This window comes from Chiloscyllium plagiosum, chromosome 1 (genome assembly GCF_004010195.1).
Source record: "Chiloscyllium plagiosum isolate BGI_BamShark_2017 chromosome 1, ASM401019v2, whole genome shotgun sequence".
Lineage (NCBI taxonomy): Eukaryota > Metazoa > Chordata > Chondrichthyes > Orectolobiformes > Hemiscylliidae > Chiloscyllium > Chiloscyllium plagiosum.
This window is the reverse complement of record NC_057710.1, coordinates 66299347-66313185: the sequence shown is the minus strand read 5'-3', so window position 1 is coordinate 66313185 and position 13839 is coordinate 66299347. Positions and strand designations below refer to the sequence as shown.

The window sequence follows — 13839 nt, the reverse complement described above, 5'->3', positions numbered from 1 at the left end:
TAGGGTGGGAAGTGGTGTAATCCAGGTAGCTGTGGGAGTTGGTGGGTTTGTAAAAAATGTCAGTGTCAAGTCTGTCGTCACTGATGGAGATGGAGAGGTCCAGGAGGGGGAGGGAGGTGTCAGAGATGGTCCAGGTAAATTTAAGGTCAGGGTGGAATGTGTTGGTGAAGTTGATGAATTGCTCAACCTCCTCGCGGGAGCACGAGGTGGTGCCAATGCAGTCATCAATGTAGCGGAGGAAGAGGTGGGGAGTGGTGCCAGTGTAATTACAGAAGACCAACTGTTCTACGTAGCCAACAAAGAGACAGGCATAGCTGGGGCCCATTCATGTACCTGTCCAAATGTCTTTTAAATGTTTTAGTGTACCACTCTCTGCACTTCCTCTGGCAGCTCATTTCATACACACATTACTCTCTGTGTGAAAAAGTTGCCATTCAGGTCCCTTTTAAATCTTTCCTCTTATCTTAAACACATGCCCTTCAATTTTGGATCCGTCTCTCCCTATCCTTGGAAAAAGATCTTCTCTATTTACCTAACGTTTGCTTCTCATCATTTCAAACATCTCTATAAGGTTACCTCAGCCTCCAATGTTCAAGGCAAAAAAGTTGCAGCCTATCCAGCCTCTCCTTATCACTCAAACTTTTCAGTCCAGATGTGAAAATGCCGGTGTTGGACTGGGGTGGACAAAGTCAGATGTCACATGACACCAGGTTATAGTCCAACAGGTTTATTTGAAATCACAAACTTTCAGAGTGTAGAGGTGAAGGTGTCTGATGGAAGGATTACACTCCAAAGCTTGTCACTTAAAATAAAATTGTTGGACTATAATCTGGTTCCACTCCAGCAACATCCTTGTAAATCTTTTCTGTACCCTTTCTAGTTTAACAGCATTCATCCTATAGCTTACTCAGATCAATCAAATTAATCACAATAGTTTATTTCTGCTAACTGCACTTTTGAGGAGACCCTTAATGTTAATTTGTTTCCCTAGAACAAGAACGCTAATAAACTCTAATTCACTCACTGATCACTATACTTTCCACAATGTATAAATTGAACTGTATAATTTTTTAAACTAACTTTCAATCATTTGATGCACAAAAAGGTGTTGGATGAGGCATTGATTAAAAATACTCATTTTTGTGTTAACTTCTCTCTGTAGCTGTATGTATAAAGATGCACCAAGTTACCACTCTCAAAATTTGTTGTTAAATTGCAGTCCAATCCCGATGCAATGTTTCAGTAATGTATTGCAACAAAGTGGAGTGGAAATTAATGCATTCCCTGTTTTAGGCATAACACCAGACTTAGAGTGACATTGCACACCTAATACTGAAGGCCCCAGGCAGGCCTAATATTGTATCTAAGCGCTTGTATAAATAAGAGAGCTGCTCTGGTAAGGTGGCAGTGGAATAGGGCTTCTGAGCCTGGGGCTTGTCCACTCCATCTACTTTTCTTTTTATTTCTTTCCCTTTATTCTCTTTTTTCTCATTTTCTTTTGCTCTATTATTTTATTTTACTTACCTCTTGGTGAAGGTCTCAGTCGTGGCAACAGCACGGTGAATAGGCCTGGTAACGTGGACTGGTGGCAGTGACGTCGGAGATGATGTTGGATTCCCGGAGGCTTTTGCATCGACAAGATAGTCCCGGCATTGACTCATGGCTGCTGTACCGGAGGTGAGTTTGGATTCACGATGCCATCTGTGTCCAGCATGGATTCAAGGATGAGGCAGTGGAAGTGAGTTTGGGCCCAGTAGGAGGCCCTGCAGCATCAACAGTGGCTGCATTGACAAGGTGGGCCTACAGCAGATTCATGACGGAAGTGGAGTTGAGTTTAGGTTGGTGCGGTATCAGGCGGCATTGTTGGAGTCTGCTTTGGCGAGGTCAAGTGAGGACACATAGAGGTGAGGGTGTCAGTGGAGGAGAGATGGTGCTGAAGTGTGCCAACTTTGCTTCCAGCAGCAGTGCTGCAGTGAAAGGGAGTCGTGATGCAGTGAAAGAGACTCATGGTGCAGTGAAGGGGAGTCGTGGTACAGTGAAGGGGAGTCATGGTGCAGTGAAGGGGAGTCATGGTGCAGTGAAGGGGCGTCATGGTACAGGGAATGGGAGTCATGGTACAGGGAATGGGAGTCATGGTACAGGGAAGGAGACTCATGGTGCAGTGAAGGGGAGTCATGGTACAGTGAAGGGGAGTCATGGTACAGTGAAGGGGAGTCATGGTACAGTGAAGGGGAGTCATGGTGCAGTGAAGGGGAGTCATGGTGCAGTGAAGGGGAGTCATGGTACAGTGAAAGAGATTCATGCCTGGCTACCGGGCCCATGGACCACTTAACTAGAAAGATTGTAAAGGTGGAAACGTCTTCTTTATTTCTTCACTTTTCTGCCTTTGTAGTCTATGTCTTGGTTTATTATTCTGTGTTTTAAGATGGTGCCAGAGAGTGGCGCTAGTCTACAACATTTTTCACTGTATTACACGATGCATATGACAATAAATAAATCTAATCAAATGAAGCATATCAAATCTATTGGTTTGTGTCATGCCATGACAAGTAGATTGCAGTCCTGTTTGTTTAAATTTGGATCCTGTCATTCTGGACACAGTCAGCAGCCATATGGAGGCCAGGCACAAATTGGCAACATTTTTGGAGTGTTGGACTTCCACAATGTTGGATGCAGTGGTGTTATGGAGCACAACGTTACCGGTTTAATGTCTGATTTATAAATACATGAAAAATATCCCCAGCTTCTGTTTTTCAAGCATGTTTATGGTGCAGATCATTGATTTTTGAAACTGTGCTCAGTGCATCCATAATAACAAGTATAAAAATGTCCATTCTCTAACCTAGTATATTCAACTAAGTATGGTGCATCAAGGATGGTAAGGATAGACTTGTTGCTTTTAAAATTGTGATCAGCCTGATTAATTTTTTTATTTGTAAAGGACACCTAGATGTACTGCACATGAATTTTCTCAAAACATTCAATAAATTGCCTCACAAAAGGCTTTGTGTGACAAATTCTTATGGATGATTTGAGTGGAAATGTAACAGGAAATTCAAAGAAAATTACGTTTATTTATACAGAGCTTTACATGATCCCAGGACATTCCAATGCACTTTGCAGTCAACGAAGTACTCTTGAAACACACTCACTACTATAATATAGAAAATGGAGCAGTCAGTTTGCACACAGAAATTTCCTGCATAATTTTCTAAGCAGGTGCTGGAGTGACAGGAGAAAGGTTCAAAATGATCTAGCTTGGGATCAGTGTTAGGCTCATTTTAATTCTTCCCATATCAATAATTGGGACTTGGTGAATAGCAAAGACATTTTTAAGCTTTGCTGATGACATAAAAGCAGGAGGCTCAGTGAATATTTTGGTTTTTCAAAAGGTCTTAGAGAAATGTTGCATGTATTTGAGAATAAGTTGCAAGAATTGGAATATGCAGTTGATGGATGCCAAGAGTGGACTGAACAGAGACATTTATGGATTTGGTTACAATTCCTGAAAGTGTATGTACCGAAATGAATATCCATAATTCAAATTCACAACAAGGAATGACAAAATAATGAATTTATGTACAATATTGATTAGACCATCATTAGAATACTACCTGCATTTTTTAGTGCATTACTATATGGAGCAGTCAGTTTGCACACAAAAACTTCCTACATATAGCAATGTCAGATTGAACTGATATCTGTTTCTCTTAGCAGGTGCTGCAGTGACAGGAGAAAGGTTCAAAATGATCTAACTTGGGAGACAGGCCATTCAGCCCAACAAGTCCACACTGACTCACCCCCCTACATTTCCCATGGCTAATCTACCGAATCCACACATCCTTGGACTGTGGGAGGAAACTGGAACACTCAGAGAAAGCCCACACGGATATAAGGAGAACTTGCAAACTCCGCACAGTCACCTGAGGATGGAATCGAACCCAGGTCCCTGGCATTGGAAGGCAACAGTGCTAAGCACTGAGCCCATTATATGCTCCAGACAGTGGAATCTCAAAAAAAGGACATGTCTGGGATCAAGAAATTGCCCTAGAACTAAACTGTAGCAAGCTCCACATGTATATCAATAAACAAAGCTTTAACAATCAACCAAAATAATGCATAATTTCCAAGTAAATACTTTCCTCCAGAAAAGTATATTCAATTTTACTATCTAGGAGAGCTTGAGAGAAAAAGACACAGTTATTCAAGTAAAAATCAAAGAGAAAATAAAAGCGTGTTCTCTAACTCTAAAATTAGGTCACCTGACCTCCAAATTGCTAATTGACCTCTACCAGGAAAGCTGAAGTAGGTTTTTCTCCCCGTATTGCTTCTATGCTTTTCACACACTACAAAGAACTCCCTCTACAATGGTACTTTAATTACCTTCTTATCTGCACTGTGGGATACAGGTACAGATTGTCTATATATGCTCCCTGGCATTTCCACATCAGTAAATGGGGTAATCATGATCTCATTTGGGAAATTATGATTGAAGTACCTCTCAGTATTTGGAAATACTATTCTTCAGCTTAGACCAAATCCATAATCCTTGACAATAAAATATTCTTGCATTCTTAATGTTTCCAGTGTAGCTAGAACTCTGCAAACATAAAAGTGATTGCATTTTTCAATGTAGTAATATAATTTGCTTGTGCCTTTTCTTATACATTTTGTATTTTGCAAGGTAAAGAATGTCAGAATTATAGCACTGGCATCTAATGTTATCAATGAGAAGCTCAAAGTTAGTATAATATAGGTTGGATGCAGATTGAATCATTGGCTAAATTTTACCAAAATTCTGCTATCAGTTTCAAAAGGTTTCATGGACAGTTTCTCTCTGTAAGCAATTTCTTATTTTACAATGCTCATTACCTATGTCCTCACAGTGTTGAAAAATATTGTGCTGGAAAAACACAGCAGGCCAGGCAGCATCCGAGGAGCAGGAGAATCGATGTTTCGGGCATAAGCCCTTCTTCAGGAATCTATATCCTCACAGTACCACTCTTTATGCCTAACTGATATTTTGCATTATTTTGGTTGATTGTTAAAGCTTTGTTTATTGATATATATGTGGAGCTTGCTACAGTTTAGTTCTAGGGCAATTTCTTGATCTCCCTTTCACCAATGGTGTAAGTGTTTACTGCTGCCAGAACTTTCTGGGTTTCCTGTTGTTGGCACCATTCTTAAAGTCATGTTACACACAAGTTCCACTGCTGCAAGTCATTGACTTGCTCGTCACAGTTCCACATGAGAAGAATTATGCTCAAGTTGACCAACGGAGACAGGTGTGCATCCCTCCTTGATGATAGGGACTTGCTTGTCCTGATGGGTGAGTTATTGAGAGAGTAGTCCTCTTCCCTCAGGACTACAAAAAGAGATGATGACACCTGACCCTGTCAGCCTGGTCTGAAGATGCCACCTACTAAGGTTAGTAAGGTTTCCATGGCATGGAGGAATGCAAGGATGAAGAAGGGTGTTCTCCATTCCAAAGGGTAAGTTCCACCATCTTCTTTCTGCTATCTCAAAGTTCACTCTAACTCTGCCACTGAACCAATCTCCCATCAAGACCACTCATTCAGACCACCTCAATACTTTTCCCCCACTTGCATCAAAACTAACAGCTGTACCAGTCACTTCCATCTCATTCTTTTCTTTCCCGCCAGGATAAAATGGCCCACTCGGATAGAAAGAGCTAAAATGGGTGGTGGGATGGCCAATATTTGTCACCTTACCCCAGACAAGGAGAAATTCCTTGAACACATGGGTGAGGCTAGAGATCACTCATGCAGGAGTGTCGCGACCTGTTCCTGCAATCAAGTAACATTCACTGTCAGGTGGTGTGCTGCTCTCCCATTACCAGCAATCCCAGCATCCATGCTGGGCTGCCCTATGTATAGACCCAGTTGCCTCCATGGGCAGGTTGGTGAATACCATGGAGAGGCAGGTCCAGTACCTTCACCGTCTGCCGGATTTGCGCACACCACAGCACTCTACCATTGTAACCACTGGAGCTCAGCACTAACAGCAAGGTGACAGATTTGGAGTAGGGGAACAGGAGTCCATGACCTCACCTTGCACCACAGTAACCCATGCACTTCAATGAGTTATTGTCTCTCACTACCTAATATGTTGAGTTGGCCCTCCATAAGTTTTCTCCTCACTGCATCCTAGTTTACTGCGTCCAAACCCCACTTCCTCAACTTTTCCCCTTGACTTTCAGTGAACACCCACCACTGACCATAGCCCACCTACCTGACTGATGAGTGACCATACCTCTGACAAATATCTGTGCAGCTCCCCAACTGACTTACTACTAATTCCCAGATGAGTTGCTTTGGACCTGCAGGGCTGACAGTGATTCATTCTCCATACACTAAGAAAAGAGAATCCCTGATGCTGAATGCCCCCAGCTGCTGACTGACTCTGTCCAGGTCTGTGATCTATTATGCCATTGAATTGCTGTGCTGGTACCTACTAACAGAGAACAGTTCCCTTGGACAACTACTCGGATTAGATTTGAGACATAAACTTTTGTTTGCCATGGAAGTTACTGCACATGTTGCAGGTCTGACATTGATGTAGCATTGTGCTTTTCAGGAACATGTCTGCCTCCTTAACTGATCATTGCTGGTACTCACAGCAAGCAGCTTGGTTTTGTTTCTGCACTAAAAGGCAAGGCTAATCAGATGTACTATTTTAATGAAGTGTTAATATGCAAAAGGCAATGTAAAATATTTAGGAGGGCACAAAGTGTGTGAACACAAAGAAAACAAGCCCTTGCGGTGATACATGAGATATACCTACCTCCAGTCTGGCAATGTCGTTACAACGTAAAAGATAATGTCACCATAGTCTTACCAAACCGTAGAGTGGCTCTCTCATCAGAGAGAGACAATTGACACTTCATGTCAGCTCTGATGGAGAGTCATCTAAGCTCAAAATGCTAGTTTGTTCTCTCCATGGATCTTGCCTGACCCGCTGTGATCTCCAGCAATTGTAGCATCTGCAGTAACTTGCTCCAACAGAGATAATTGGTGGTGGCTTAACCTTAGGGTCACCATGCCTCAGACAAGGGGCCAGCTTGAGAACATAAGACCTTCATAGTAACCTTAACCAGTGCAGGAATTGAATCTATGCTATTAGTATCACTCAGCATCACAAACCAGGCATCCAGCCAACGGAGTTAACCAACCCATTATTACAATGCATCTGTGAGCTCCAAAATGAGGAAAAATGTGTTATAAGTATGCCCTGACAATATGGGGAAGTTGGTGCTTGATTAATACCAGCCTTCCTGGAGGATTGATGTTGGCCGCCCTAGACTATGGAGCATATCCTGAGATGTTGGGGAACTCTGGCCAAGATGTGTATTTGCATAAAACATTTCTAAGGGTAGACAGGTAAATACTTAAACTTTCATGTTGGAAATTGTTGCTGCTAATTTCTCTTCCCTGTATGGGAAAACAGTAACGTGCATTTCAATGAGGCTAGATTAGGTAATGGTGAGATGTTAAAGAGTGCAAATATGCTCCTCACTGCTCACTACTGAGATATTTTGTCATTATCGAAACCAAGTATACAAAATTGTATTTTCTTTTTCTCAATATTGAAAATTTAATTTTTCCTTTTTTCCATATGTTCCCAATTGATATGTGAATGCCCACATCATTCAGGGGCTAGGAAAATTCCACCCACTGTTCTTTTTTCTACCGTTTTCAAACTCCAGGAGTAGCATCACTGTTGTGCCAATGTGACATTCTCCTGTTTCCATGCTCAGGTATTTTGTGTTGGCCTGTGTCAGATTACTAATTCTAATATGAGTTGTCATATGACATAGTCTTTTCCCCATTAGACAGTTGATTGAAAATACCAAAATCATTTCAGCTAGGATTATGGCAATTTTTGGACTGGAGAAATCTTCATCTTAGCATTATGAACTTGAGATAAAAGTATAGCGCATACCCAATCAAAAAAGCAATTACTTCCTCAACATTATTTTGCATTGACTTGATAGTTTCACTTGACAAAATTGTTTTTTATTTACCAGTGAAATGAAAAAAAGTAACCAAAAGTGAATTCAGCACAGGCCACACTCACAAGTTACTGAAGTTAAGAATGGTACTGTATAGCACAGGAACACAATCTTTGCCCACCATGTCCATGCTGATCATAATGCCATTAGATGCCATAGATGTGACATATAAAGTTATCGAAGTGACCAAACATAAAGAACTGAAAGCAGCACAAAAGCTAAAGAGCAAACATCAGTATCGTTTCCAGATAAAGGAGGAATGTATTTTGATTAATTTTCGCCAACATACAAACCGATTTGGCTTGGGAACTGGAAAACATAATTGAGCTTCTAGTTTAATGACCGAACAACAGTTTTTTGCTTTGTCAGATTTAAATAATGAACACTTATAACTGAATTCTATTTTTGTCTATTTTGTAATTGTGCATTGTTTTGAGACACAGATTTTCTTCTTATTACAGAATAAATGTGAAAATGTTATATTTGCCTGGCTCCTTTTGTCAAATTTGCAGCTCCTTTTGAATCCACTCCATTGGAATAAGCATCTTGACTTATTATTTCATTAGTCTATCCTTGTCTTTATAATTCTGTATCCAATATTCACTCTAAATTTTGTATTCCACATCCAAATATCTGAGATTTCCACTTTCGACAGAATACGATGGAGAGGAAGGATTGCAAATAGTAACAATCTGCAAATAACTAAATGGAATTCTATAGACTATACACAATCCATGTGTCTCCTGTTACAATCAGCTATTTTATCAACAGTGTTTGCGAAGAGTTTTAGGTCTTCATATTTGCCTTTGAAACTCCCTTTTCACACTGTTTGCATTGGCTAATGCATGTTAAATGTGGCATATTCAAAATACATACTCTCTGTAAAATAGACTTCCGACATAGATTGCAAAATCTGTGCTACCAGTACGGTCCTTATTACCCACTCATACATGATTGCTCTGCTTAGATTTTGTCCTTGGTTAACAGTTAAACTAACAGCCCAGCAATCCTGGACACCAAAACGTGCAGAGTTTATGACACAGCCATCAGCAACCTCAAAGGAAGTGAAAGGACCCCATAAATCACTTTGATGTGTTATTTTTTCCCTAAGGAAGTGTAATAGAAGCACTTGAGGTATTGCCATCTGGTAGGAGCTCTGCTGAAACTGTTTATATAAGCTGTTTCTAGAGAGATAGTATGGCGTAATAGCAGATTTCCATATACTGATCAAATATTTGAGCCGAAGCAACCAGCTGTTTTCAGGATGCCATTAAGTGACTAGAGTGCTGCAACAGTGGATCTAAACAGCTCATCAGGCCAGCCAATAGACTGGCATTCCCTAGTCAGCCTGTGGTCTCACAGCAGCAGTCTGGTTATTTTTCCCTTGTTTGATAAGTGCTACACACTGTGCACAGATTGCATGAATCCTGCTTTGATTTTTTTTGTCTGAAGAGTTTTATTAATACAGGATTCACAACAACAAATTAATGAACTTTTCAGTTTGTCTGTTGCTGGGTCATTTTATGTATTTAGTGTCACCAGTGTTTTTGCTGATAAAAGACTGAAGTGTGCATTACTGTGTGACTAGGCTGCCCTGGAATGGCACTCAGAATTATTTGTTTTCACTCTATTTGATATATGCTTTGCCTTTTCCATACATGTTCCATACAAAATATCAAATTTATTTTGCTTTCCCTTCTAAAGAATTACATGGACTTACAGTATTTAAAAGCCCTTCAGGAATATGCTTTATGTAATCATTTTGTTTTCACAAATGTTGGTTTTCTTTAAATCATTTACGAAAGTTCATTTAGCTGATGGGAGCACTAGGAACAGCTGCAAAGTCAAGATTTTTCTTTAACAAAGGAAAAATATTACAGAACGTTGGCATAAGCAGTGACATACACTTAAAAAAAATACTGAAATAATAAGAGGAACACTGGCGTAATCTGTTATATTTTCAGTTCAGTTTTTCAGGGTTATTCAGCAGGGGGATGGAAACTTTCATTAATTCAGCAGGGGGATGGATACCTAAATTGTAGCTTGAGTTTCTAGGAGGTTGAGAGTAGTGAGGTCCAAAATAAGGTTTAAGGTTCGCAAGATGGTACCAGCAAGCAAGAAGTTGGTTTGAAGTGTGTCTACTTCAACGTCAGGAGCATCCAGAATAAGGTGGGTGAACTTGCAGCAGGGGTTGGTACCTGGGATTTCGATGTTGTGGCCATTTCAGAGACATGGGTAGAGCAGGAACAGGAATGGTTACTGCAGGTTCTGGGATTTAGATCTTTCAGTAAGAACAGAGAAAATGGTAAAAGTGGATGGGGTGTGTGGCATTGTTAGTCACACTTCTCTATAAAATAGTATGGGCTGAGGTTAGAAAGGGGAATGGAAAGTAACCTTATTAGGAGTTTTCTATAGCCCTCTGAATAGTTCCAGAGATATAGAGGGTAGGATAGCAAACATGATCCTTGATAGGAGAGAGAGTGACAGTTAGTTGTTATGGGGACTTTAACTTTCCAAATATTGACTGGGAATATTATAGTTCAAGTACTTTAGATGAGTCCGTTTTTGTCCAATGTTTCCAGAAACAGTATGTGGACAGGCCAACAAGGGACGAGACCACTTTGGTTTGGTACTGGGTAATGAACCACCCAGGTGTTAGATTTGGAGGGAGGTGAGCACTTTGGTTACAGTGACCACTGTTCGGTTATGTTTACTTTAGTGATGGAAAGGGATAGGTACAAACCGCAGGGCAAGAGTTAGAGCTAGGGGAAAGGCAATTACAATGTGATTAGGCAGGATTTAGGTTGCATAGGATGGGGAAGGAAACTGAAGGGGATGGGCACAATTGAAATGTGGAGCTTATTCAAGGAACAGCTACTGCAGATCCTTGATAAATATGTACCTGTCAGGCAGGGAGGAATTTGTTGAGCACGGGAGCAGATATTTACTCAGGAAGTTGAATCTCTTGTCAAGAGGAAGAAGAAGGCTTATGTTAGGATGTGAGCATAAGAGGTATAGTTAGTAAGTTTGCAGATGGCATGAAAATTGGAGGTGTTATGGACAGTGAAGAAGGTTTACCTCAGACTACAATGGGATCTTGATCAGATGGGCCAATGGGCTGAGAAGTGGAAGATGGAGTTTAATTTAGATAAATGCGAGGTGCTGCATTTTTGGAAAGCAAATCTTGGCAGGATTTATACACTTAATGGTAAGGTCCTAGGGAGTGTTGCTGAACTAAGAGACCTTGGAGTGTAGGTTCATAGCTCCTTGAAAGTGGAGTCACAGGTAGATAGGATAGTGAAGAAGGTGTTTGGTATGCTTTCCTTTATTGGTCAGAGCATTGAGTACAGGAGTTGGGAGGTTATGTTGTGGCTGTACAGGACATTAGTTAGGCCACTGTTGGAATATTGCGTGCAATTCTGGTCTCCTTCCTGTTGGAAGGAAATTGTGAAACTTGAAAGGGTTCAGAAAAGATTTACAAGGATGTTGTCAAGGTTGGAGGATTTGAACTATAGGGAGAGGTTGATTGGCTAGAGTTGTATTCTCTGGAGTGTCGGAGGCTGAGGGGTGACCTTATAGAAGTTTATAAAATCATGAGGAGCATGGATAGGATAAATAGACAAAATCGTTTCCCTGAGGTGGGGGAGTCCAGAACTAGAGGACATAAGTTTAGGGTGAGAGGGAAAAGAGATAAAAGACACATAAGGGGCAACTTTTTCACGCAGAGGGTGGTACGAACATGGAATGAGCTGCCAGAGGAAGTGGTGGAGGCTGGTACAATTGCAACATTTAAAAGGCATCTGGATGGGTATATGAATAGGGATGGATATGGGCCAGGTGCTGGCAGGCGGGAATAGATTGGGTCGGGATATCTGGTCGGCGGGATGGATTGGATGGAAGGGTATGTTTCTGTGCTGTCCATCTCTATGACTCTATGATTCTATGTGAAGGCTCAGTTAGGGCACTTGAGAGTGACAAGTTCACCAGGAAAGACCGAAAGAAAGAGCTGAGAAGAACTAGGAGAAGACATGAGAAGCGTTTGGCGGATAGGATCAAGAAAAACCCTAAAACTTTCTATAGGTATATCAGGAATAAAAGAATGACTAGAGTAACATTAGGATCAATCAAGGATAGTAGTGGGAAGTTGTGCGTGGAGTCAGAGGAGATAGGTAAGTGCTAAATAAATAAGTAGGGTTTAAACTAGCTCAGCAGGGGGATGGGAACCTGAGGTGTAGTTGCAGTGCACAGGAGGGTGAGAGTAGGGAGGGCATGGACAGGACTTCACGGTCACAGGAATGTGCTGGCAGACAGCAAGCTGGTTTGAAGTGTGTCTACTTCAATGCCAGAAGTATCCAAAATAAGGTAGGTGAGCTTGCAGCATGGGAAGGTACCAAGGACTTTGATATTGTGGCCACTACTGAGATATGGATAGAGCAGGGTCAGGAATGGATGTTGTAGGTTCCAGGATTTAGATCTTTCATTAAGAACAGGGAAGGCGGTAAAAGAGGGGAAGGTGTGGACTTGTTAGTCAAGGACAGTATAATGGTGGCTGAAAGAACTGAAAGAAAGGGTGATGGTGGTATAGTGGTGAGCATAGCTGCCTTCCAAGCAGTTGATCCAGGTTCGATTCCCGGCCATCACAGTGTTGTGGTTTCTAAACTGAGCTTTAAGGGAAAGTCACCGGGGTAAAACCAGAACATGAATGTTTCATTCTGTGGTAAAACAGATTGCTCCTTGCTTGGGGGTGGCATGGTGGTTCAGTGATTAACACTACTGCCTCACAGTGCCAGGGACCCAGGTTTGATTCCCACCTCAGGTGACTGACTGTGAGGAGTTTGCACGTTCTCCCCATGTCTGTATGGGTTTCCTCCCACAATCCAAAGATGTGCAGGCCAGGTGAATTAGCCATACTAAATTGCCCATAGTAGCTAGGTGCATTAGTCAGGGGTAAATATATGGTAGGGGAATGGGTCTGGGTGGGTTACTCTTCGAAAGGTCGGTGTGGACTTGTTAGGCCGAACGGCCTGTTTCCACACCATAGGGCATGTAATCTAACCTTTGATGAGGACTCATCTACTGAGGTGGTATTGGCTGAGTTTAGAAACAGGAGAGGAGAGGTCACACTGCTGTGAGTTTTTGGAAGGTCTCCATAGAGTTCCCGGGATGTGGAGGAGGGGAGAGGATCGGCAAAATGATTCTAGGTAGGAATGAAAGGAACAGAGTGGTCATTATGGGGGTCTTTTACTTCCCCAACATTGACTGGAAATGCTATACCTCATGTATTTTGGATGGATCCGTTTTTGTCCAATGTGTACAGGAGCGTTTCCTGACACATTATGTCGAAGGGCCAACAAGAGGTGAGGCCATACTGGATCTGGTAGGTAAAAACAATAACTGCAGATGCTGGAAACCAGATTCTCGATTAGTGGTGCTGGAAGAGCACAGCAGTTCAGGCAGCATCCAAGGAGCAGTGAAATCGCGTTTCGGACAAAAGCCCTTCATCAGGAATAAAGGCAAAGAGCCTGAAGCGTGGAGAGATAAGCTAGAGGAGGGTGGGGGTGGGGAGAAAGTAGCATAGAATACAATAGGTGAGTAGGGGAGGGGATGAAGGTGATAGGTCAGAGAGGAGGGTGGAGTGGATAGGTGGAAAGGAAGATAGGCCGGTAATACAAGTCATGAGGCGTTCTTCCTCCAGGCGTTGGGTGGTGAGGGAGCGGCGGTGGAGGAGGCCCAGGACCTCCATGTCCTCGGCAGAGTGGGAGGGGGAGTTGAAATGTTGGGCCACAGGGCGGTGGGGTTGATTGGTG

The 13839-nt window shown here is 42.0% G+C and overlaps 1 long non-coding RNA gene and 1 other non-coding gene across 3 annotated transcripts in view; both read left to right on the top strand.

Moving 5' to 3' along the window:
- LOC122555489 overlaps positions 1 to 4098 on the top strand; it is a 5764-nt gene extending 1666 nt beyond the window's left edge. For both annotated transcript variants that reach the window (XR_006313287.1, XR_006313286.1), the window contains exons 2-3: positions 1537 to 1677; positions 3718 to 4098. This is a non-coding gene — a long non-coding RNA (uncharacterized LOC122555489). The remainder of the gene's footprint in view (positions 1 to 1536; positions 1678 to 3717) is intronic.
- An 8504-nt stretch (positions 4099 to 12602) lies between these two features.
- On the top strand, positions 12603 to 12674 carry trnag-ucc. The gene has a single exon. It is a non-coding gene; the product is annotated as a tRNA-Gly (tRNA).
- The last annotated feature ends 1165 nt before the right edge of the window (positions 12675 to 13839 follow it).